The sequence below is a fragment of the Periplaneta americana genome, chromosome 11 (assembly GCF_040183065.1).
Source record: "Periplaneta americana isolate PAMFEO1 chromosome 11, P.americana_PAMFEO1_priV1, whole genome shotgun sequence".
Classification (NCBI taxonomy): domain Eukaryota; kingdom Metazoa; phylum Arthropoda; class Insecta; order Blattodea; family Blattidae; genus Periplaneta; species Periplaneta americana.
This window is the reverse complement of record NC_091127.1, coordinates 1,870,277-1,898,062: the sequence shown is the minus strand read 5'-3', so window position 1 is coordinate 1,898,062 and position 27,786 is coordinate 1,870,277. Positions and strand designations below refer to the sequence as shown.

Below are 27,786 nucleotides of genomic sequence, written 5' to 3'. Positions count from 1 at the left end.
TAAGGCCGTAAGGCCTTCTCTTCCACTCAACCAGCAAAAAGTGTATATACATATGCATGAACTTACAAAGAATTCAACAATTTGATTTAGATGAGAGTTACATGAATGCAAGAGTTATTTACGAATTAAACAACGAAATACTATGAACTATTAATTATACACTGAAATAAACTGTGTAGCAGAATTAAACTAAAATACATAGAATGTTAATATATTTCAAATAATATTAGATAATACAAAGAGATTATTATGAGACAATTTTGAAAATACAGCACTATCAGGATGATGTCTAAAGGAAGAAGTAACAATGTAGTCAGTGATAGTTTAAATCAGTATGATTGGAGTGAAATGCTAATAAGGTTATCTTTTAAGCTGTTCTTAAAGGTGTTTATTGTCTTGCAGCCCCTAATACTTTGTGACAAGGAATTACATTGACGCGAGGTGGATACTGTAAAAGATGATGAATAACAAGATGTTCTATGAAGAGGTATACTTAGCGTGCCACCGATAAGTGATCTGGTATTTACGTCGTGGTTAGAGTATAGATAAGAGAAACGAGACGAAAGGTAATTTGGTATTAAGGTGTGCAGAATTCGAAAGAGTAAAGACAAAGAGTGTAAAGTTCTGCGTTCTTTAAGTCGGAGCCACGAGAGACTTGCGAAGGACGGTGATATGTGATCATATCGTCGGATGTCGACTGGCCTCCATTCCAAAGAAATGTTTTGTTGAATGCTACTTAGGAACATCGTGGCATAGCCTGCTACGAGATATATTTTGTGTTCAAAAAATGAGTACTACAGGATGTATTTCTCAGAACTGGATTTTTTTTTTACTCGATCATGCAACACGATGAGTCCGTGTATCTGCCACGCAAGACACATTGTAGCACGAGTGTCTGAAATACAACAAAATAATATAGAAACTTCTTAGGCTAGTTACTGAGCAATCCCATATCACTAGGGATGGTGATTTTTCGTTTTATTATTGTTCAGAATAGGAGTTGATCGGTGATATTGTGTCACGTTTTTTTTTTTTATAATTCTTTGTGCTTTCATTAAAGGAAAAGCATCTTTCGGCCTGGAGTCGAATAGTTCCTTTCAAACTTTTGATGACTAGTTCTGCCATCTTCTTCAGGGATGAAGCGCCGTTTAAGTCCACCCTTGAAGAAGATGGCAGAGCTAGTCATCGAAAGCTTGGAAGCAACTATCCACCTCACCTGGCTGAGAACCCGAGAGGCATTATTTCACATCCAACGCCGGGAAAATCTCAAGTCCAAAAATCTTTTGACATGTCACGGAACTAATATAATTGAGACTCAGAATCCAAGAGGGGCCCAATATTTAATCACTTTCAAAATTTATTTCACATGTAATTAGTAGACGCTTGTTGCCATGGTTATATGAAAAGATGTAATGGAGATGTACTTACGAAACAAAAAATAATTAGTCAGAGGCGTTTTGTAGCAATAGCAAACATTTTTTTCAATTTTCCAAAAGTTTGATGTAATGGACTTGGGCCCCTCTTGGATTCCGGGTCTCAATTATATACAGTACATCTATCAGGTTATCACACACGTTGTGAATGTAAGTACGGTACTTAATAAACTTATGAAATCGTCAGATTAGTGTTTTTCTCAATTATTGGATCTCATATATTTTTAGTTACTGCATCGACGAAATATTGAATGTCTTGTTAGGCCTATAGGTGAGGGTGATAGCTGGTTTCTGTCAACATCCCTTAGAAATAAGCAATGCATTACTTGTTTAGTTTTTTAGTAAGAAATGTATAGCATAGTAATTTCTAAACATCAAACTCGGATTTTTTTTTTTCGAGTTACCCATTTCTAAACTGAATTTCGCGTTAAATTTATACTTTATGAAAATTCGGACTGTTCCTAAAATTCGCACCATTTTGCGGTGTATAGAATGTAATGCTCTGAATTCTTAACCTATCAAAATTACTTCGGCTATTTTTATATAACATATTTTTACATTTACAGGTATTTTTTTCGTAAGAAATGTAGACATCATTACATAGTAAAGACAGCATTAGCAAATCATATAACAAAGCAATGCAACAGTAGAATTTAGTTTTCGAAATCGTAAGACAACACACCAAATCAAGATTACGTAATGTCATTTCAAGAATAATTTTTCTGTACAGTTGCAAAGCCTTAATTCTATAGAAAAGAACTAGCCAAACGCTGAAGTTGGAAAAACATAATTATTAATAAAAGGCTCATAAGGTTCGGCAAGAAAATTTGAAGTGTAGAATGTAATTACGAGTAATAGAAGACGTAACATACTGCCAACATAAATAGGAATAACACAACAAATGGACAAGAAAAAAACTGAGTATCAAAATTACCATTCCAATGCAGACGTAACTCTGGACGACATGGCGTGACTTACAACACTTTCAACAAGTCTGAAGAGACGCAATTCGTAGTTTATTTATGACGATGTTGAAGATAAGAGATTTCTTTCACTACCCAACTAAACTAAATTTAACTTTTGTTTTATATCATTTAAAATTGTGTGCAAACTCACAAAGTTTTTTCATCTGATTCATTACATGAAATTTTAAGGTATTTATAAAGAGTGGGGCATAAACACCTGGCTGTTTTGAAATGATTTAAAAACAATATCTTTACTCAAATATATATTACGTATATTATTCAAAAGCTGTACCATGGAGTTCGGATTAATATTTAAATTATTGCTAGAAAACAGTATCCATATGATGTCCACCCTTATTTTGTAAACATGTTTCATTCTAGCAAAAACTGACAGTTTATTCAAAGCGTCAGATGTTTACGCCCATCTTGTAATATTGCTTAACCCGACATTGCAACTGTTATTACAGTGTACACTGGCGTTCAAAGATATCTTATGATCGTGTAAGCGAACTTTCTAACCACGAGATAAATCAGAACTGAAGATACAACATTGGCAAACTTTGAAATAGTTTCGCTAGTTCTCAATAGGTGACATTATTACTGGGGCGGGTAAAAAGTGCTGGAGAAAATGATGATTTATATTAAGTATGAATTACTTTCATAATTCACATTATCAGCGATTTCCCGCTAATTCTATTGTTTCTTACAATCATTAGAGGGGGATGAAATTTTAAATTTTATAATGCGGGTATTTTTATATACTATTGGCGACACTGATTGTTATCTTCATCATCTATTTATGTAAATAATAACTAAAAAAGCCATATTTACACGAACAAATTTACAGTCCATTATCGATTAGTAGGGTTAGGTATCTTTGAACGCTAGCGCATCATTATTATTGTTATTATAATCATCATTGTCGTCGTTGCTACAATCTGTTCAGTCACTGAACTTGAAGTTCATACTGTTTAAATATTATGAAGATTTACTTACTTACTTACTGGCTTTTAAGGAACCAGAAGGTTCATTGCCGCCCTCACATAAGCCTGCCATCGGTCCCTATTCCGTGCAAGATTAATCCAGTCTCTACCATCATATCCCACCTCCCTCAAATCCTTTTTTAATGTTATCCTCCCATCTACGTCTCGGCCTCCCCAAAGGTCTTTTTCCCTCCGGTCTCCCAACTAACACTCTATATGCATTTCTGGATTCGCCCATACGTGCTACATGCCCTGCCCATCTCAAACGTCTGGATTTAATGTTCCTAATAATGTCAGGTGAAGAATACAATGCGTGCAGTTCTGTGTTGTGTAACTTTCTCCATTCTCCTGTAACTTCATCCCGCTTAGCCCCAAATATTTTCCTAAGCACCTTATTCTCAAACACCCTGAACCTATGTTCCTCTCTCAGAGTGAGAGTCCAAGTTTCACAACCATACAGAACAACCGGTAATATAACTGTTTTATAAATTCTAACTTTCAGATTTTTTGACAGCAGACTAGATGATAAAAGCTTCTCAACCGAATAATAACACGCATTTCCCATATTTATTCTGCGTTTAATTTCCTCCCGAGTGTCATTTATATTTGTTGCTGTTGCTCCAAGATATTTGAATTTTTCCACCCCTTCGAAGGATAAATCTCCAATTTTTATATTTCCATTTCGTACAATATTCTGTCACAAGACATAATCATATACTTCTTCTTTTCGGGATTTACTTCCAAACCGATCGCTTTACTTGCTTCAAGTAAAATTTCTGTGTTTTCCCTAATCGTTTGTGTATTTTCTCCTAACATATTCACGTCATCCGCATAGACAAGAAGCTGATGTAACCCGTTCAATTCCAAACCCTCTCTGTTATCCTGAACTTTCCTAATGGCATATTCTAAAGCGAAGTTAAAAAGTAAAGGTGATAGTGCATCTCCCTGCTTTAGCCCACAGTGAATTGGAAAAGCATCAGATAGAAACTGACCTATACGGACTCTGCTGTACGTTTCACTGAGACACATTTTAATTAATCGAACTAGTTTCTTTGGAATACCAAATTCAATAAGAATATCATATAATATTTCCCTCTTAACCGAGTCATATGCCTTTTTGAAATCTATGAATAACTGATGTACTGTACCCTTATACTCCCATTTTTTCTCCATTATCTGTCGAATACAAAAAATCTGATCAATAGTCGATCTATTACGCCTAAAACCGCACTGATGATCCCCAATAATTTCATCTACGTACGGAGCTAATCTTTTCAAAAGAATATTGGACAAAATTTTGTACGACGTCAACAAAAGTGATATTCCTCGAAAGTTACCACAGTTGGTTTTGTCCCCCTTCTTAAAAATAGGTACAATTATGGACTCCTTCCATTGTTCTGGTACAATTTCCTTTTCCCAAATAGCAAGTACAAGTTTATAAATTTCGCTATATATTGTATATTTATGTATATGTTGACTAATCTAACTCCATTGTCACTACTAGTTACATGTAGGCTCTCTTTTCCAATAGTTGGTCTAAAAATATCCTCCCGTCCTACTTTAAATATTATGGTCCAAATTTAGATATTCACAAGCAGCGACACTCTCTGGTCTAATGACACGTAGTTATGGTGTTAGAATACTTCGTAAGGAAGCGCAGCACAAGTGCAAAAGAAATTAAGATAAATTTCTACTTTTCTACCAGAGAATTAGTAATAGGCTAAAAATTCAGGATATTTTTAATTTGGGAAAACTCTTTTAAAAATAAGGCTTGCATGAAATATAAATAAAACGCTATGCAATTTACAAGCGGCTTGGACTTGAAATTGTTGCTATGGTAACTTTCATATTGAAGTGTAACAAATTAAAGTGATTGAAGCTTTTCGCATGTGAAATATTGCATTCATTTTTTTCATATTTTTTTCCCTCTAGATCAGTGGTCCCAAAAATGTGGGTCGTATAAGGGGGGTCACGAAATGATTACAACAAAAAGCATAAAATTCCTTATTAACATATGCTACATTTATGTTGTTTTTAGAAACATAAACAACGTTGACGTAAAAATAAAAAAAATGTTTCAATGGTTATAAAGTAAAAAATAATTAATGTGATAAGTGTGTCTGTTTTCAGAAAATAGCTTCTTAAATCTGGACTCTATATCCGATACGCACAGTGATATAATTTTCAATTTTAAGGAGACTTCTCGCTTTTGTTTTGATGACAATTTTAGATTAGAAAATTATTCTGCACAAATACGAATTTGCAAATGTTATCAAAATTTAAAGAGATTTTTTTGTAAGCTCGCGGTATTCTTGCATTCTTTAAAACTGACGTACACTCTGCGAAAAGAAACTATATCGCAGTTTCAATATTCCATCAGTAAAAACAAATTTAAATTACTTTTTCATTTATATCTTTTGGAATTTCAGCCACCTGAACGCAACTATTTAAAAATGGATTCAGTATCCATCTGTGACTGTCGTAATTGTCTGACTGTCGTTCTGCGAAATGCTGTCACACCAGATTTAAAATGTTTTATGCTTTGTATCTCAAATTCAAGCTCTTGTAGTTAAGTTCTTATTCCAGAGAACGCCTCAATTATAAAATTGAAGACCGCAAAAGTGTTAAGAATTACGTGGTGAATGTTCCAGATGGAAGATTGCCGAACAATTTCGGAAACTGGTTTCTGAACTTTTCTAAAAAAAATAACATTCGGAAAAACGTATGGAATCTTCTGACATTGCGTCCAAAAGGAAGAAACATTTCTGAAATATGACTGGACTTGTAAAATTAAATAAATGTTTCACATAATCCTAGTCTAGACTTTAGTGTTTATTATGTAGGCAGAAGGATACTTCGAGTGCTACTGTATCCAGTTGTATAATATCATAGATTGTTTATTTTCCAAGCTTGCTATTGACATACTTACTTACTGGCTTTTAAGGAACCCGGAGGTTCATTGCCGCCATCACATAAGCCCGCCATCGGTCCCTATCCTGAGAAAGATTAATCCAGTCTCTATCATCATATCCCACCTCCCTCAAATCCATTTTAATATTATCTTCCCATCTACGTCTCGGCCTCCCCACAGGTCTTTTCCCCTCTGGCCTCCCAACTAACACTCTATATGCATTTCTGGATTCGCCCATACGTGCTACATGCCCTGCCCATCTCAAACGTCTGGATTTAATGTTCCTAATTATGTCAGGTGAAGGATGCAATGCGTGCAGCTCTGAGTCGTGTAACTTTCTCCATTCTCCTGTAACTTCATCCCTCTTAGCCCCAAATATTTTCCTAAGAACCTTATTCTCAAAAACCCTCAATCTCTGTTCCTCTCTCAAAGTGAGAGTCCAAGTTTCACAGCCATACAGAACAACCGGTAATATAACTGTTTTATAAATTCTAACTTTCAGATTTTTTGACAGCAGACTAGATGACAAAAGCTTCTCAACCGAATAATAACAGGCATTTCCCATATTTATTCTGCGTTTAATTTCCTCCCGAGTGTCATTTATATTTGTACTGTTGCTCCAAGATATTTGAATTTTTCCACCTCTTCGAAGGATAAATCTCCTACTTTTATAGTTCCATGTCGTACAATAGTCTGACATAGCTATTGACATAGACAGGAAAAAAAAAACGTCACATTTAATGCTTACGTAAATGTTCTACTTAGGTAGAAAATATGTTCGTAATAAAAATTATCTCTAATCTTGTAGGATCTCCCAGGAAACCGATAACATTTTCCGACTTGTTTACATATATTTCACGATTACACTTGAACGTAATGCTTTTCCTTAATGCAACAACAGTGTACTCGTTTGTTGTAGATACACCTGAGGACTTGATGTACTTCACTACATTTACATAGGTCAAATTCAAAAAATTATGTAGGGCGTACATGTAAATAATTTTATTCTAGTTAAAGCTAGGGAAAGTTGGCGACAGTTCATGGAGGCCAGGGTCCATAACGGACTCAAGTGCCAGAGATGATGATGATTATGATCATGATATAGCTTTTTTATTTTGGTCTAGCTGAATTATATTATTCAGTGCTTCTGTGACGTTAGATATGGTGGGACTGTCGTGAGCAAAATTACAATATTACAAGGAATATTACAAGAGATAGCAACGACAATGCTTTCCCACGATCTACACGAATGTGGTTATTGTGCCGCTGAATGTGTGATTTATTACACACCCATACAAGAGATAAACTTAGATTTTCTGGAGGGCACACAAAAGGCATCATCTCAAAGATGGGAAGACATTTGATTTAATTTATAACTTACGATTTAAGAAATTATAAGCAATTAATTTTGCATAAATTTACATAAGATATCTGTACCTACTTTTATTGTAATAATTTCCAATATTATTTTTATATTTATGTAAAATGTGCAATTAAAACGAATGTAAGCGTTGTTGGTTCACAACAACACTCTAAACACATTCCTTCATTTTCATCTGAATTACTGTAATACGTAATATTGCGTCTAAATGTATTTTATTTCTATACAACATTTTCACCTAGTTAATTTTTTTAGGAAGGATTTGTTTACAATTTGTATATTTCGGTTTATCTGTCCAGTCATCCAGTCAGAGGGTTTGCAAAATAATCTCCATTTATAGGCCTAATATAATCTTTATTTATAATAATTAATTTCTCTTTGCATAACGTTTTTCCGTGTTGCATTTAGATTGGCAACAGGCCATGATTGTTTGGCTAAGCACCTGCATAGAATTGGAATATATCAGTCTCCTAACTGTCCATTGTGCAACTCAAATCAAGAAATGGATTCAGAACATCTCAAAATCTGTGCGTCAGTGGCTAACCATGTCAATATCTTTGAAAAATATTGGAGTGCAAGAGGTCAAATGACTTTATTGTCAAATGCCTGGCATTAGAAAACAACAACAACGTTTTTCCGTGTATACTGATTTCATCGTTTCATTTCCCACTACAAATTCGCTAGCTCAGTTTTAGACTGAAACAATTAATATTTCCATTATTATAGCCTATTAGTTTATCACATTTTATGTCAATTATGCATGTTGGAGTACAAATTCACCCATTAACTCGTAGCTACTGAATGTGACTAAATTCCGCACAATGATTGAGGAGAAATCGCTGAAACAGACAGAGGCCTGACCAATTCGGTATCAGGAACGTTGAAAACGTGTTTTCCCGCGAAAATGTAAACATTTAATTTATGCATTATTTTCTCTTTATATTAATTTCTACTCCGCATATTCTCTACAAGTCTGCATTGTCACAGGATTCACACGTAAGCTATGCCAATACACGTAAAGCTATGCACTGTAATGGGACGCATATCTCAAGGCGATATTAGTGTCAAAGATTGTTATCTATCTTGTCGCTAGAGTTCGTTTATATAACACCCCGCACTATTATCTTCAGGAGCTTGTGTTGATTGACAATGGCACCAATTGACAGTGTGTTTTGTGGTTTTCTAGTGTAAATCACGCGTTGCAGTGTTACTGCCTTGGCATCCCCGCCGGAGCGTCGGAACTAGATCAGAGCTTCTTGAAGCCAGCTGACATGGAATTGTCAGTGAGTACAAACTGCGAAGTAACTGATAAATGTGCAATGAAGAAGAGCTTACCTGTCGAGACCACACGGGGAACGAAACACGGCCGCGAGGCTGGGGCGCGAACAGCTGTTCCGTACACGAACACCACCTTAACGATCAGCCCGACGCCTATCAGGTATACACCCAAGGTGCACTGCGACAACGACGCAAGCAAGCGTCTCCTAGGTAACGGCTCGAGGCTTTTGTCACAACATGGACTGCGGAGAGGGGACGCTCGCTTTGCTGAACCTCTTTGGCAGCCTGAAAAGATTAGAGCGCTCTCAACCCGACATCGAGCAGAGGATTTCGTACTACGAGATCCACATTCGATTCCCTAGTCTACATTTTGTTCAAAGCCGAGGTGTAAACAAATGTCTGCTAACCTACACAGTGGACGAACTCCTTCTCGCAGAAATACTACAACACCAATAATGCAGAGCATTCAGCCTGGAACACGCGCATCAGATATGCTTTCGCGGCAGGTGTAGACTGTGCCATTATCGATCCGTATTTTTGCTCATATATGTATAACTAGTGGCTTGTGTAGCAAATGCTGTAAACTAAGTTCATTAGAAGTCAAATAAAAATTTTTCAGATTTATTTTCAACTAGCTGTACCCGTGCGCTCCGCTGCACCCGTTAGAAATAAATATAAAGTAATTACATAATTAAAATAGGATATTTGAGCCAGGGAACATTCTTGCTTGATAGAAGGATAAATAGTTTATTATATTACTTAATTTAAATTGTATTAAAAAATTAAAATGCGATCATTTTGATCTAGAGACCACTCATTTGGTCATAAAACTTATTTTAGGAAATACAGGAAACGAATGCCTATCAAGTTTTCTGTACATAAGAAGCTATTTTAATCTTACCTGTCCTCAATTCACTCCGAAGTTACTGTAATAACATTATAGCATTATGTCCATCTAGAGAAACTACACTTTCCAATGCTGAATTAATAATTAATTACCAAATTGGTTAATATAGCTTCCGATATTACTTCATACAAACACAGAAACATTCTCTGTAAGCTATGTTTCATAGCTTTCGTTTGTTGTTGTCCAACACCCCTTATAGACGAAGTCATTTGTTTTTTTATTTCATTACACCGCCTTAAATGGTGTTGTTATTGTAATTTTGAAACTCATTTATCTCATTAAATATCAGTCCTATCAAAATTTTGCATGGAATAAAACTTATCAGAAATTATTTTTAAAGAAACTTTTGTTATGTAACATTTTTCATGAAAATTAATATTAAGGGAGATATTTCGATTTATTTAATTCAAGCCCCGTTATAACCTCCCTTTTAAATAAAATATTTTGAATGCCATATAGCCTAAATTCTAAGTTACAACGAACTTAATTATCACGTGAAAAGGTAACAAACATCCAGACACACAGACAGACAGACATACAAACAAAAATTTCAAAAAAGCTATTTTCGATTTCAGGGCGGTTAATTATATATGTTAGGAGCAATTACTTTTGGAAAATCGAAAATTACCAGAAAAATTTCAGCTACAGATTTATTATTAGTATAGATTAAGAATAGGCCTACCAGTCATTTTAAAAGTTATTTGCTTCCATAATAATGAAACATACTCTTTCTGAATAGTTTCTTTATGCCAAATACTTTTTCTTGAACCTATCCATCTTCAGTTTTAGAGTTTAAAAGCGAAAACGCAAGTAATAATGTCAGGACGATCAGTGGATTTTTTCATGTGGGAGTATGTATATCACTGACAGATACTCTTATCATGGCGTTAACTATAATATTCCACTTTTAATGGTGAAAATGTCATAAAACCAGCTAAAGTTTCGTATTCTTAACATACAGCTTTACTCAGAAAATTACACACCACAGAATCAGACCTGTAAATTATTTTTAGTACGACTTGAAAGTTTTTAATAACCAATTATATAGACATTATAAAAAATTATACAAATGAAGATCAACATATTGTTGTCATTATGATGTCACAGAATTTGCCCTGATGCTCTAAATATGTCAGCAATCCTGCAGGTCATGGCCTTCATGTAATTTTGCTTATTGTAGTGTGTGTGTTTTGTTTTATTCTGAAAAGCCGTTAGTTCTCAAAACTGACGACAGATGGATTTTGGAAAATAGGAAAATTATGTAGGAAAATTGACATTTCATTGAAAACTACTATTTTTCTGAAAATATTTGGATTCCAAGCTACAAAATGAGGAGTCATTTATTAAAATCTGTTCAGCCGTTTTCCTGTAATTTCCCTTACCAGTTCAAATTATATATATGGATTTTGATTTATAATAGCAAGCACACAATTACATTTTCATGTCCTATTAACTACTAACCTGTATTACAAGATTGTGTCTGTCCGCACGCCATCTTTTAAACTGCTACTCACACGCAAATGTTCTACTGCTCTAATGCCTTAAAATTTATCTTCCCATACACTGCATTGTCTCTAAGTTCATACATAAGAATTCTGTATTGTAGTGTGAAGCTGTAGGATGGGGGATTGGGAAAATTAAAAAATGGGGTTCCCGAGGTGTGGGTATAGGTCGAGAGGACAGAAGTATAGAGAGGATCGCTGCATTCTCTACGTAGCCTAGTTGGGGCTACTCGATAGTGAATTGTGCATATTTCAAGTAACAAGTAGGTAAAATGTTTACATACAAAGAACATAGAAAATTGCCGTTGTCTCGTAGTTATAAAAAAAAAATATGTTCATGGTAACGAATATGTTAGGAGAAAACCTACCAACTATTAGCGAAAACACAAATTTTACTTGAAGCAAGTAATGAGATAGGTTTGGAAGTAAAAAAAAAAAAAAAAAAAAATTGTTGTTTTCTAATGCCAGGCATTTGACAATAAAGTCATTTGACCTCTTGCACTCCAATATGTAATATTGGAGTGAAAATGGCAAGTTGTAGCCGATTTAAGTGAACACCATATTTTAACGTTTTGGTGGCTACTTCATTCACACACAACCCCCAGAATGCCTGGAGGACCACACCTGCTGTTGGTCGACGGGTCCATTGGACCTAGCTGGGAGATCTTGTTGATCACCAGCTTTCCCTCCTTAAGCCACGGAGGACGATTTTAGTGCCATAGCAGGTCAGCACTAGGAACAGAAAAGTAGAAAGAGGAGGAAGGAAAGGGAAATGAACCCCTAGGCCTCGAATGCTCTAATGCCGTCAGGGTCGAAGAAAGTAAGAGTTCAGTCAGAGGACTGGATAGGAAAGGGTAAAGAGGGAATTAGGTATTGAGTAGAGGAAAATTATACCAAATTCAGTCATTAACTCATCAAGCTGACCAGTGCTAATTGATGAGTAGTCCCTCCCTTTAGTTCAGCTTGTAAAATTATGCTTACTAACAGCTGCACCACGGGAGGGTAGGGATGGGACATTGGGTATTTGTCCAGGTTGCTTCCTTAAAGCCTTCAATGGGAAGGATTAATGGCTCTCCCCCCTGTATTCGACAAATACTGTTTTGCAGCAAAAAAAAAAAAAAAGTATATGATTATATCTAGTGACCAGAACATACAATAGTACGAAATGTAAATATAATTGGAATTTTATCATCAGAAAGAACGGAAAAATAAAATACCTTAGGGCAACAGTGGCAAATATAAAGGACACTGGAGAGAAAATTAAACTTAGAATAAATATGGCAAATGCCTCTTCAGTCATTTAAAAAGCTTTTGTCATCCAGGCTGCTTTAAAAAGCTGGAATTTCGAATTTATAAAACAGTTATATTGCCGGTTCTGTATGGTTGTGAAACTTGGACTCCTACTTCGAGAACAAGGTGCTTAGATGGCTGAAGTTACTCAAAGTAGAACTGCACGCATTGTATTCTCCACCTAACATAATTAGGAATATTAAATCCAGAGTTTTGAGATGGGCAGGACATGTAGCATGTATGGGTGATTCCAGAATTACATGTAATGTGTTGTAAGACCTGAAGGAAAAAGATCTTTGGGGAGGCCGAGACATGGATGGGAAGATAATATAAAAATGGATTTGAGGAAGATGGGATATGATGCTATGGACTGAATTAATCTTGCTGAGGATGATGGAGAATTAAATTAAATATCTCCAAAACACAAGCAATTTTATTTTGCAGAAGAAATAAATTCAATAGACCGGGAATAAATCATACAAAATTAGCCATAAATGGATCACAAATCGAGTGGAAAACTTCAGTAAAATATCTCGGAGTAATACTAGACAGACGGCTCACTTTCTCCGAACATGTACTACAAAAACTCAGACGTGCCAATTCTAGAATGGTGGAGCTTTATCCAATATTAAATAAAAGCAGACATGTAAACATACACACAGCTCTAACTTTGTATAAAACATTCATTAGGTCAGTAATACTATATGCTTGTCCTGCTTGGGGACATGCACCTATTACAGTCCGTAAAAAATTACAAGTTTTCCAAAACAAAATTTTAAGATTCATCACAGGACTTCCTAGAGTAACTCCTGTTAGATTGATTCATGAAGAACTAGAAATTTCGACAATCCAAGAATATATTTCAAATCAAGCCTTCTGCACGTACACCAAGTCGTACAGCAGCACAAACCCACTAATTTCTTCACTGGGAAATTACAACCCTGCGTTAGACAAACATAAAAGACCTAAGAGCGTACTCCACCCTCTAGCTTGGAACGACAACGTACAAGACAAATACCAACTTGAACTCTTAAACAACCACTCGACTCTACAGTCAGACATAATCTATTAACGCTAATAATGTTATTTCTCTGTTTCAGGGTCATCACGTTATTGGCTGCATGGATGCTTGTATTCTTTGTAAATAATTATTATGTATTTTAATGTTTCAGTACTTTAAATAATGATTAAAAGACAACCTCCCATCTCAACATATTCAGACTCCATTGTAGCCAATTGGCTTGTCGTCAGCACGACACCTCATCCTGCTCAAGGTTTTTCCGTGGTTTCCCTTGAGCAATAAGACAAATGTCGGGATGAGCCCTAAAAGAAATGGGCCGCGGACCACTTCCCTTCCCCCACACTTTCTCTCCTACTATCACAAAGAACTTGCTAATTTCTTAGATAACCTGTATTATGATAATAGGGAAAAATAAATATACTGTAAGATCACAGGGCTAACGGCTTCGAAGCTGGGTACCTGGTTCTAATGAAGTACACTGGTAGCAATTTAAAACATGGAGGCATGAGATAGTTACTCTGCCTGCCATAATGAATTCACTTCAATCATATCCCCAAGGTAAAAAAAAAAAATAAATAAAAAAAATAATTGCTGAGGATAGGGACCGATGGCGGGCTTATGTGAAGGCAGCATGCTTTGCACTAACAAAATAAAACATAAGATATGGATTTCAGGATTGGAGAAATTTTTTATTACACTCCAATTCTACATAGAACGCTATCTTACCCAAGATAGGCATGTTAGGTTATAAATACATTATAATATTTATACCTTATGTTAAAAATATTTTTCGTAAGTACAATATGATGTAATTTACATGGATGAATGTGGTGAGATAAAAAGAGAAAAAATAAATAAGATCTCATGTTTAAATGAAAAAATTAGTGATATTTTATAAATTATAATCTGTACAATATTTTGTAATTTATATATACATCAATGAAACGAAATTGGGAAATATTTCTCATAAAAATGATCTAAATCGTCTATTTAGAATACAAATAAATATTGTAAAAATTACTTCTCCAAATTAAATCAAGACAAATAATATATAAACTAATCATGACCTACATGAACACTTGCGCCATGACCTACATAGGTACTGCAACAAATTATCACCAAAAGGAATATATAGGGTGGATAAATTATTATTAGATTTCTATCAATATGGACAAAAATCACGACCCAACTCGCAAACATTACCGAATAAGAGGGTGTTAAACATTTGAGAAAAAAAACTTTTCTGAGAAAACTATGAACTTTACATCAATATCACATCAAAGTTATTTTGTTACATACAACATAAGCTATCCGCTATAAAATCTGCAGGGTTATTTCACTTCCAATCTATTATAATAAAATAATAATATTAAATTATTTTTTGAGAATAATATAAAATCAGATCTAGTCATGAACACAACGTTCGTAATTAGAACAGGACACTTTAGTGTCAACAGTAATATATATTTGAAGATCTCCGCAAAAAAAGGATGAAACATCAAATTCTTGAAATATGAAATGTAGGTGCAAAACGTAATATTGAAGTATTTATTTTTAACTGGATGCAATGACTGAATGAACTTGCATCCTTGTTTAGCCAAAGGGCCGGGATATGAAATATGGGCCTAATGAAATATGCCCCTGGAATTATTTCCCTCTCAATGCAGCTACTTCTACTTCAGGTAAATCTGAAAACAATATTTTAGAGCATGCAAATCTGGTTTTCAGGTAGTAGCTCCCTGTAAAGCAGGTTTGAATAATTTCAAGAAAAAATTGTTCCGGGGCCGGGTATTGATCCCGGGACCCTTCACTTAGCACACGAATGCTCTCCTGACTGAGCTACCCCAGGAACTATACACGACACCGTCACAATTTTTCCCTTACATCCACACAACTCAACTGGGCTGACAAGACGCCAGAACCCAACTTTGAGTGCACACAAATTTTGTGTGACTTAAATTGTGGCTTCCTGTTAACGTACTTCCAGTAACGAATATACCTTGCAAATCTAGCTTTCAGGTGGAAGCTCCCTAGAGTATCTGTGTACGTTCTATATCAACCGAGATTAGCTGTATTCAGTAAGCATATTACCTGAACTTTCTTTAAAGAGAATGAATTAATGTAAATTCCCATTCCTCACCTGTAAATCACAAATAATTTCATGCAATATTACATTCAAAATTTAATTCCTCTTGAACTCATTTCTTGTCAATTTTCATATTCTTACCACATTATGTATGAGAAACATATATTTGTTTGAGAAAGATTAAAAGGGGTGTTTTGAGTTATTCAAAAATTGAACAAATGTCATAACATAATTGTGCACAAAATTGGGTAATTTTTTATATTTTGAAATTATAAGAACACAATCTTTCGGCCCAAAAATTTTGAAACTTTGCATTTTTTGTTTACTCCATGGGCACATGCGCAAATGTAATAAATAAAAAACCAGGAATATCAGACTATGAGGTCTGAATCTGAGGTTAATTTCACATGGAATGGCTCCCCAGGTTATTAGATGAACTTGCTCTTCCAGTAGCTTAATCCTAAAGAAAGTTTTAAACCTTTTCAATGAAGGAAAGGTTCCTTATACTGCAAAAATTGTCGAAGAAAATTGTAAGTACTAGTTGGCCCAATTTGTACAGGCCTACCTTACTGACTATATCTTACTTAATTTTAATTGTAAGGAAAGGCAAAGATAAATTTTTAATAAATAATACTCATCATAGTCATTATACCAGGAAAAATGAAGAAATAGGAAATAAATTTTATCAGTTTAGTATGTCTCAAAAGAATTGGTATTTTATGTCAGTTAACTCTGATAATAGTTTACCTCTCAATACGAGACGTTTGCCTGATAATGTGTTTAAAAGTAAAATTACGTCCATTTTAATAAAGGAATGTTGCTGGGTAACTTTCGGTGCTGGACCCCAGACTCATTTCACTGGCATTATCACTTTCATCTCATTCAGATGCTAAATAACCTAGATATTGATACAGCATTGTAAAATAACCCAATAAAATAAAATAAAGGAATGTCTGTATAATGTTAATGATTTTTTCAATATAAATTTTAATATTTGGCAATACCTGTATAATTCGTGTTTTATGGCAATAAAGCAATATCAATATCAACACTTACGATTCTAGCGCAATAATTAACAATAGATCCCTATTAGAAACAACAACAACCAAATTTCTTGGATTAAAAATCGATAATGTGTTAAATTGGAAAAATCATATTAAAGAAATTACCCCCAAACTAAATTCAGCCTGTTTTGCTATTAGATCTATGCAAAAGATAGTAAATATCAATACCTCAAAAACAATATACTTTGCATACTTCCACTCGGTAATGAGTTTTGGAATAATATTCTGGGGAAATTCCACAGATAGTAACAATATATTTCTATTACAAAAAAGAGTAATTAGAATAATAGTAGGTGCCAAATCTAGGGAATCGTGTAGGACTATTTTAAAAAAACTACAAATAATGCCCATGGCTTGTCAGTATATCTTTTCATTAATAATCTTCTTCGTATGTAATCGTGAAAACTTTGTAACTAATTCAACAGTTCATAGCATAAATACACGTCAAAAAAATGACTTTCATACTCCATCGGCAAGTCTATCGTGCTATCAAAAAGGAGTGCGTTATATGGCAGTAAAAATTTTTAATAACCTCCCTATCGATATAAAAAATGAAACTCAAAACATAAAATTATTTAGGGCCAAATTAAAGAAGTACCTAATTTCTCACGCCTTCTATTCTGTAGGTGAATTCATGACATTCAATAACACTTCATGAAATTGATACTAAAACTTTGTGTTGTACTAGTAGACTACATTGTAAATCTCGTCTGTATATATTTCATCTAGACTGTGACTATAAATTAAGACTTTATAATAGTATTAAGTTTTTTGACTTGTTCCATATTCTAGCTGTAAGCATGTATGAATACCATGGAATGTTAATAAATACAATACAATACAATACGATCTCTTCACAAAACAATACTTTTTGCAATGGATTCCTTCACATTGTGGAATTCTTGGTAATAAGATAGCAGATTCCTCAGCGAAAAAGGGCACAGTAATCCAACAAATTACAAATTCATATTTATCATTTCAGTCCTCAAAACTAACAATTAACCAAATTATGCAACAAGAACTACATGAAAAGTTAATACATGAGAGTGTAAATGAACAATTGAATATTCTATTAAACAATAATTAATAAATAAACTTAATTCCAAAATGTCCACGAATGAAAGCTGTCGCACTTTATCGATTACATACGGGACATGATTGTTTGGCTGCCCATCTGTATAAAATAAATATTTTTCCTACTCCTAATTGTTTACTTTGTAAAGATTTAGATTAATTTAATAATAACATATACATCAAAACGTTACATTAAAATACCCCGAAAGAGCAAAGCTCATGTTCGGGAACAGTTCCGTTACATAAATATACATACTTTGTAGACAAAATACTTCAGAAAAAAGGTCACATAAAGATGATAATAAAATTAGTAAATAATAAGTTAATACTAGTAATAACTGAGTGAAAAAAAAGAGACGATGTTGAGATTGGTGGGCTAATATTAAATTATTATTAGTAGTATAATTAGTACAGATCATGTTGATATAGTAACCAAGATAAGATAGAAAAATATACTTAGGATAGAAATAAACTTGTTTTACAATACATGGTGCACAATACATACTAGGTTCAAAAAGTTCCCGGAATTTGCTAGTATCATAGAAACAACGTACCTTAAACACTATTCTACAGCATTCCCTTCAAAATAGTTGCCTTCCAGAACAACACACTTTTGCCAACGCGTGTAGAGTTCCTGGAAGCAGGCCTGGAAGCCATTTTGTGAAACCCGTCTTAGTGCTCTCGTCGCGTTTGCGATAACCTCTTCAGCATTGAATCTCCGTCCTTTCAGATGACTTTTCAGACGGGGAAACAGAAAGTAATCAGGGGGTGAGAGATCAGGAGAGTATGGTGGGTGATCCAAAGCAGTTATGTTGTGCATGGCAAGAAAATTCTTTACAATAATTGGGCGATGAGCAGGTGCATTGTCATGCATAAGGAATCAGTTGTTTTCTACCCACTTTTCTGGACGTTTCCTTCTCACTGTGTCCCGGAGGCGACGGAGGATTTCTACGTACAATTCTTTCGTTACAGTACGACCTTCTGGAATGAACTCATGGTGGATGAGACCCTGAGAGTCGAAGAAAACTTCCAACATAACTTTGCCTTTGGAAGTGTCCCTAGGAAATTTTTGCTTCCGAGGAGATGTTTTCGATTTCCACTTAGATGACTGTCGTTTAGGGACTGGGTCGTACAAGTGGCACCAAGTTTCATCACCAGCAATAATTTTGTTTAAGAAATCACCATCTTCATCAGCCATACTGATCATGTCCCCAGCAAGAGTCATTCTTGTTTCTTTCTGTTCTGCCGACAACATTTTCGGAACAAACTTCTGAGACACGTAATGCATGTTGAGATGCTTGTGAAGAACATTGTGTACACTTCCGACTGATATTCCGACCTCTGCTGCTATCTCTTTTATGGTTTTACGTCGGTCGTCCCTCACAACATTACGCACACGCTGAGCGATTGCTTCATTTGTTGCAGTTGTTGGTGGGCCGCTGCGTACGTCATCTTTGATGCTGTCGCGGCCACCAGAAAAGCGTTTATGCCAGGCATACACTTGAGTTTTTTTCATTGCTGCTTCGCCATATGCTTCTTCCAACAATCTTAATGTCTCTGCAGGAGTTTTGTGTAACAAAACACAGAACTTGATGTTTGTACGTTGCTCTGTGGACATAATTACAAAATGCGACGAACAAACAAAACACTATGATAAACAATTGCCTAAAACTCAAAACCAACAATCGCCATTATCAACAAACTTTAAGGAAATGACATCATGAATGTTACCAACAAAACAAATGTATAATATCCCTTGTTATATATTAATACGAAAAATGGTAGTAAAATTCCGGGAACTTTTTGAACCCAGTAGTATAAATACAGGGAGGTCTGTCATATAAATTTTTTAATTCTGGATCTGAAAATTTCATTGCTTAAAGTAGTCAATTCTGGATGAAATTTTATTATCGAATTATATAGACGTGGACCATAATTTGTACTGTGTAGTAAAGCAGCAGATGTGAAACATTTAGGTTCAACTAAATTAAGAATTTCATTTCGTCTTGTGTTATGATCATGTGGCTGAGCTACAAAATTAATTATATTTTTATGATAGAATTTCATTAAAGAGTATTTATAAATTTGGTCAATTCTAAAAACATTCAATTCGGAATGGATCAAATTTGTTGGATAATCCAGTCGCCTTTTCAAACAAATTTTGATTATACGTTTTTGCAACATAATTAGAGCAGTTTTTGTAATGCCTCCCCATCCAGTTATACCATATTGGATAACAGATTCAACTATAGCCAAATAAACCAAACGTAATACATGAGTAGGCAAGTAATGGCGAAGGTTTACAAAGAAGATAATACTATAATGGATATGACACACCTCAAGAACTGTAAAAATTTAACAGCTACAGATCTGTCATTACGATACTGGGAAGCAAGAAGGCAAATGGAAGAACTCCAACATACCGAGCATTAGCAACCAATATGTTGAAGATGACTGCTATGGCTGCACCGGTAGGCTACATTCTCTGCTGGGGCCCGGCAAACTCTTCCGCATGTGCTGGGAAGTTGTCCTGCTGAAAATCAAGAGACAGAACACCATAAGCACGATGTTGGCCTATGCTCTCCAAACTACAGGACTAGAGGTTCACGAGGAGATCCACTGATAACGGTAGCAGGTGTCGAATTGACATTATCATAATTAATTGACCAAGACTGAGCCGATGCTAATTCTAGGATTAATATTGACAATAAATTAATGCAGGAGATGCAATGAGCATGAAACGTTACCTCACGTGCTAGGTTTCTGCCCTCAGGGCGAATTACTGCGAATTGACAGACATAACACAGTCCGCTCAATAATTGCTAACAGATTAAGGGGACATACGAAGTATATGAGGAAGTTCAATGGAAGGATCTACACGGCGTGCTGACATCATAATAATTGATCGAGATAAAAAAACTGGTCTCATTCTTGACCCCACTGTAAGGTTCGAAATTAATAAAGATCAACCAAAGCAGGTACATGAAGAGAAACGCGCTATTTACCTTCCATGCTGTGATGATCTCAGTCATAAATATAATATTCAAGATTGGAATGTCATTGGACTTATGTTTGGTGTGCGAGGAACAATTCCTAAATTTACATTGGAGATCCTCAGAAAATTAAAGGTTCCTGAAAAGACTCTTCAGACAATTGCATCAACCATTTTAAAATCTTAATTGAACATCATCAATCACCATCTCTATTCATCTTTATAATATTCAATGTATATTATTTATTTTCAATAAATTTGTATCCACATCTTGTCGCAAAATATTCTTTTTTAAAATTTCATTATGTATTTTTTTAACGTTAATTTACATTTCCTTTTTTGTTCATTTGAATTGATTAGGATGCCGATATTTTAAATCCAAGATTTGGATGGCTATCATTTCGATCATGTGTTAAGTTTTATTTGTATTCAAGATTTATAAGTTCCATGTGATTTACACCTTATATTTCTACTTATGGATTACCCAATACTCCTTTACTTTTACAGTAGGTTATAAATCATATAGGCATTTGATTCGATCTTACTATTTGGATCGAAATACCAAGTGCACAACCAGCAGAAGTTGCATGGAGGAAAGGGACATTTATCAACCTACAACAACCGTACTTTTCTTAATTTTTTTTGTTCAATGGAAAGGAACTTATAAGTTAGCACAGTGTTTACAAAATAACATTCTAATATTAAGTAAAGCACTCAGTTGCTATCTCAAGACATCGTTTTTATGGTATTTAGATTCTTAGGCGAAACCTAACACAAGAAACTTATTATATAATTCAAATCTGTATTAATTAAAATGTAACTTTGTGGATTATTTTATGTCCCATATTTTTATATTAATTTACTTACAACTTACTTACAAATACAAAAAAAAATTAAGTTATTCAATGCCTTAATGGTAAGCCCACTTTGGGGCACATTAAATTAACAAACAACAAGCTCATAGCTCATTTTTAATGCACGCAACATCACAAAAGAGAAAATATGTTTAAGTTTACATAATGGTAACATTTTTTCTGAAAATAACAGGCATGAGTATTGAATCTGGCAGATCTCAAAAGAAAGATAAACTTCAGATTCTTTTGAGACTCGTATTTGTAAGAACACAAATTCCACAATTTGGGACATCTGCCGAAATCTATGGCAGACCACTAGGATCCAGAATACAAAGCAGAGGTTAAATTAAAAATACAATATGATTGCGGAGAGAATACAGAAGAATGATAAATTTAAAAATAAAGTACAATTTGATTTCGGAGAAACATGAGATGAAAATACATTGAAGAGTAATGAAATGAAAAGTAAAAAAAAAAATACATAGGCTAGTATTATAGGCTAAAAGTGATTGTGTAAAATTTCTTTTTAGTTTATTTACTTATACATACTTTAACATCTCTGGTCACATCGCGTGTTTAAAATCTTTGGGCATACCAGTAGGCCGTTCTTACTCTTCAGTTCCTCTTTCTATTGTGTGTTGTAGATGGCTTGTGTTCATGTCCAACTAATTTTATATTTTAATTAATGTTTATGATATTGGTGATTGAGGCGGTGATGAATCGTGATAGGCTATATGTAAATTTTCAATCTGGCATTTGCCTTTGTGACTGAGGGAAACCATGAAAAACCCCAGTCAGATTGGCCAGATACAGGGTTTGAAACCGGGACCTCCCAAATGCGAATCTCAAATGCTACTGTCTGATCAAGCTCACTTGGTAAAGTGAGATATGAGTATCAATTATTTCAAAACAAATTCGTTATTTGTAGATATCTACTTTTTCCAATGTTCTTCCTTTTTGTCTTATTTCTACTTTATCTTCATAATTTTCTACTTCCATCCACACTTCTTCATTCTTCATGTTCAATTTTTTAAAGACCATTACAAAATTCAACAACCTTGAGACTACAATAAACTATAGACTATATATATTTTTATTTTGTACGACAGCATACAAAACATCAGAAACTGCAAGTATTCCATGAAGAACTACCAAAAGAACTGCACTCCTTTCACTTTTATGTCAGTGACCACACCAGTTATCCCTTCAATTATTTATCAATCTGCTTTGAATTTGAGGAAATGTGCTTTTGAAAACTGTACCAGTTGCCTACTTGGTTTTAAATGTTTAGGTATTCTCCAGATTAACTGTACCACTGCCGCGAAAGACCATCATAAGTCGGTTGTCTTAATTCCTCCTAGACCTTTTGTGACACTGGCAGAGTTAATGTGGAGAATTACTATTAATCATTTTAAATCAAGTACCCTACTGGTATAGAATAATCGGGGAAAATTTTAGTATGTAGATACCTCACTGACAACAATTACCTTAGGTGAAACTAGCACAAAAGTAGTTCCGATCATTTCCGAAGTGAAAATCGTTGAATTTATGGGATACATTTCAGAACACGGTTACCTTTCTTCCCCTCTTCCCGCAACATTCTAAGATATATCTTCTGCACACAAATCATTGACACTGAAAAGTGTCTTTTCGTAAGCATGATGATGCGCATTCAATAAACACATACAGATCTGCTCTTTTTGGCATTTCAAGATAAATGTTGGCAGTGGGATAACCATATACTGAAGTTTTCCCAATTTATGCGATGCAGTTGACCGCATATGCAAAGCATACGAAGCCTGAACTAACCAAACCTAACCTGTCACAGATTCGGCTATGCAACGTGTATAAGCGGAGTAGGAAAGGAACTTACCTCACTGCTAGTTTATTAGCCCATAGGTTACGGCCTTACATTTTTAACAATTTCTCATATTTTTAAACTTAAAGTCTCGAAAATGTTCTCTAACAAGCTCGAAACTGGACTTGGGTTCCGCTGGCTCCCGCGTAAAACTTTCGAAATCCAAAGACGTGAAGTTATCAGTGTTGCCAACTCGATTCTTAAAAACTCGCTAAGATAAATTGCAGAAACTGCTAAATTGCTATATTGTCATAGTAAAATAAGATTACGTAGTTAATAATAAACAATTTATAATTACTAATAATGTCTATTTGTATTATAACAGCGCATCTAAGTTATTTTAACCCCCTGCAGCTAAACGTCTTTGTGTGGGTATATTTATTAACTATTGGCGACACTGACTGTTACTTTCGCCATCTATTCATAGAAGTAATAACTAAAGAAGTAAAAGTTATCGAGCACTATGGATTAGTGGGGTCAGGTATCTTTGAACCATAAAACGTACACTGGCGTTCAAAAGATGTCTGACCATAGACGTGTCTGGCCTACAATTTTATGATCATGTACGGCAACTTTCTAATCACAGACGGAACCAAAAATATAACAAATTGACACACTTTGAAATAGTTTCGCTAGTTCTCAATAGGTGACACTTTTATTGGGCCGGATAAAAATGTGTTGGGGAAAATGATTATGTAGATTAAGTATAAATTATTCTCATAATTTACAGTATTAGCGGTTTGCAGCTAAATCTAGGTTTTTTTTCGCAATTGTTAAAGAGAAATGTAATTTTGAATTCTATAATGCGCGTATATTTATGTACTATTGGCGACACTGACAGTTATCTTCGCCATCTATTCATAGGAATAATAACTAAAGAATCCACAGTTTCATTGGCATAGTGGTCCGATAAGCGGGCACAATAAAATAAAATAATTTATATATGGTTCCGTCAGTTGCTTATCTTTAATATATAAATAAGTCAAAACATGACCTCATTATACAAACTCAAAATAGGACCCCCGGTGGGGATGAGGACAAACGTTTTCGCCGTAAATGACATCTTCAGATCCTTTGTTAGGCGGTAAACACTAAATGAACACCTTAGCATATCTGGTTATCTTGGAAATACACATATACAAGCATGTACTGCACATTGAAAACACTGACATAATATATACAAACTACAAAAAAATATTCATACTACGAGTAATATAATATATTTTACAATTAACCGCTTAAAAACATACTACTCTATGTAGTGAGATATGTCACTGTTGCTGAAATTTTACATGTTAATGAACTATGGGATATAATATTAATAATTGTTAATGCTTATAAGTTGTTTTAAAGTAAATTAAACACCCTTCAAGAGTTTACCTGCATATTTTTGTGCCCATTTTTAAAAAATGGCAAATTTGGTAATTTTGAGTACCGATAGATATTAAAAACCATATTTTAAATTGTTAAATGTTTTAGCATTCATAATAGTTGAACATATATTTTAGCATGTTTACAAATAAATACATATCTCCTTCATTTTTTAAGACGCCGTTCCACATACAGAATGGTCGGGTAATAGCTGGTTTCAGTTTATTACGGTCCTACTTAAAAACTAAAACTTTCCTATATCGGTCCGCTGTTTTCGTTGTGGCTGTAGTAGGCTAATGTATTACAGTAGCCTATACTATTATACAGCAGGCTATCACATTTTTAGGCTATGCAATAAAATGAAAGCGACAGCAAAACGGTGGAGATCCTCCCTCGTCGCGGCACATAATAAAAGAATCTTGGTCAAAGTTCTAACTCCGTTGATACTCTACATGTGTCCTTCAAGTTCAGATCAGCAGTACAAGCTGAGGATCAGCTAACAATGAGTTATTAAGGATGATCATGCCGAGGATGTTGGAAGTGTGACCTATACCAGGCATGTCAATTGATGCCCACAGAGCAAGCGCGCGCTTTAGAGCCCAGAAGAGCCTGAGCGCTTTACAGCGGAAAGGAAAGAGACAGACGAAAGCGGTGGTATTTGCCGCTTAGTCGAGCTATATTCAGGGATGGCCAGCACTGATTCAATAGATAAAGGGAAGAGAACTTATTAAAACTGTATCCATGTTAATTTTTAGATTTGTCTAAGAAGTATAAGTGCATTATAAGAATGTAAGTTTTAATTTTAATGCTCATTTTTCACAGGTTTGATTTTTTTATTCAAAAGAAATATTTTCTCAACTTTTCGTATAGAAAAGTGAAATTTTCAGGTATAGGCCTATTTATTTAGTAGCCTTACAGAATGTTTTCGTAAATCTAATATACCGTATATACGTATTACTGAAGATAGTGTATTGAAATTTTTGAAAATATTCGCATGTAAATTGTTGTAAGGAAATGAATTAACAAAGTAACTGCTGTTACATCATAAGCAAAAGATACGTGCCCATGTGTTGTAAAAAGTCAGCTCTATAGCTTCAGCAGATTTCGAGAAAGTAATTTAATATTCTGATGATAGGAAGTTGCTCACAAATATCACATTAAAAGCATAATGCGAAAGAGTTTTGTTATGTAATATTAGTTACACTTAAAACAGATACAGTACCTAGGTAACTTTGCTTTGTACTGTAATATTGTTTTGATTAGTTTATTGATTACTTTTGTAAGGCTAAACATACCATCAATATAAATTCCAATTTATCATGTCGTACTCAATCTCTTTCTTTGGAATATCACTTTCTTTATGAATGATGTGTTTCATCCACTTAATACAGTATAATATTATACTACTATGGAATTTAAGTGAACATTCCTTCTTAACTCTCTATTATGTTATCAAGATTTAAAACACAAGTGCAATATTAAGAAATCAGTGTTAGTACTTTTGTTTTACAGACAATATAGATAATATTAAACAGAAAGAAGCCATATAAAAATAACGACATAAAATTTCACGTTCCGTTTGAAGTTTGTGCACCACTGTTTTCTTAATCCAACAGGTTGCTTATTCATGTACACAACCTTTCCTCTTTCCATATTTAGCGCTTGCTGCCCGCGCACGACGTCAAGGTCAGAAAAATGCGCTTGCTTTGACATCATAGACTTATAGCCAACAAAAGGGAAAAACTTTACACAACATTTCCGCTAACAAGAACTTTCCTCCCTTAGAAATCAAATCAGTTATTTCTCATTTCCTTTACTTACTATTATGACGCATGTAATGATTCTGTAATATTTATGACCCGGTACAAAAACCTAAAATTACTGCACCACGAATCACACAATGTAGGACTCCACGCACTAGAAGAAAGATCAACAGTAACCAATTAACTAAGCCTAGACCAAGTTTAAATGTGCGGAACCTTACTGTTGAGATATCCTCAGCTTAACTAAGTCGTCACGATATCAGTAAATTATTCCGAAATCCTGGCATCAAATATAAGTAAATTCGTAGGGAAGGACCACTTATCAAAATACCGGACAGCTAGCAGTTTTGAGTGCGAACGACGCTAGTGCTGCTACCTACCTGCCGGTGTGAAGATACTCGCGAAACAAGCTGTAATCAACTGCAATGTATATTGCTGCCGGGCTATACTAAAAGCCAGGTTATGAACCGACGAAACAGGAAGTAGTTGGATGGGCGAGAGGAAAGTGCGGGTTAGAGGGGTAGCCTGTGCAGTGATGACACGTTGAGTGTGGGGGATGGAGGGGAGAACGAGAACGGAGCTTTTCATTGGACCTCGCGTGAAAATGTCGTCTGCTAACGAAAATCTGGCAACGGAATCGCGGAGACAGTGTAGCCAGTTGATTTGCAGTGCCACGTGCATTACGAGTCGCATTTCGTACCAGCGTCATTAGCTCGTGCTTTCATAAAAACAGTAATTTTAATTACTAATATTGTAGATAGTATTATCGAGAACTATATACAGTAGTTATTTTAAACATATCGGTGACAAACGCTGAACACGCTTTGAATCTCGCCCCACTATGTGGCAACAGAGCTCAGAAAGAGACCAGCAGAACGTTGCTTCCGGTTTAGTCTGTTCATAACCTGGCTTTTAGTATAGTTAATAGTTTTATTAATTAGTGCTGTGTTAAAATGTCAGGGTGTGTGTGTGTTGTTTATAATATTGTGACAATTACAGCATTACAAATTGCTCCAAATCGTACTTTCGATTTCCGACAGTTCATAAAACGTG

General features: G+C 34.7%; 1 protein-coding gene across 5 annotated transcripts in view; it reads right to left on the bottom strand.

Moving 5' to 3' along the window:
* Positions 1-23,763, bottom strand: part of LOC138708719 (uncharacterized) — a 155,427-nt gene extending 131,664 nt beyond the window's left edge. For 2 of the 5 annotated variants that reach the window (XR_011334758.1, XM_069838827.1), the window contains exons 1-3: positions 23,615-23,763; positions 20,319-20,428; positions 9,009-9,236 (exon numbers count right to left, since the gene is read on the bottom strand). The gene's annotated coding sequence lies outside the window, so the exon portion shown is untranslated. The remainder of the gene's footprint in view (positions 1-9,008; positions 9,237-20,318; positions 20,429-23,614) is intronic. The other 3 variants (XM_069838828.1, XM_069838830.1, XM_069838831.1) reach the window with 3 other exon arrangements.
* Positions 23,764-27,786: the final 4,023 nt, after the last annotated feature.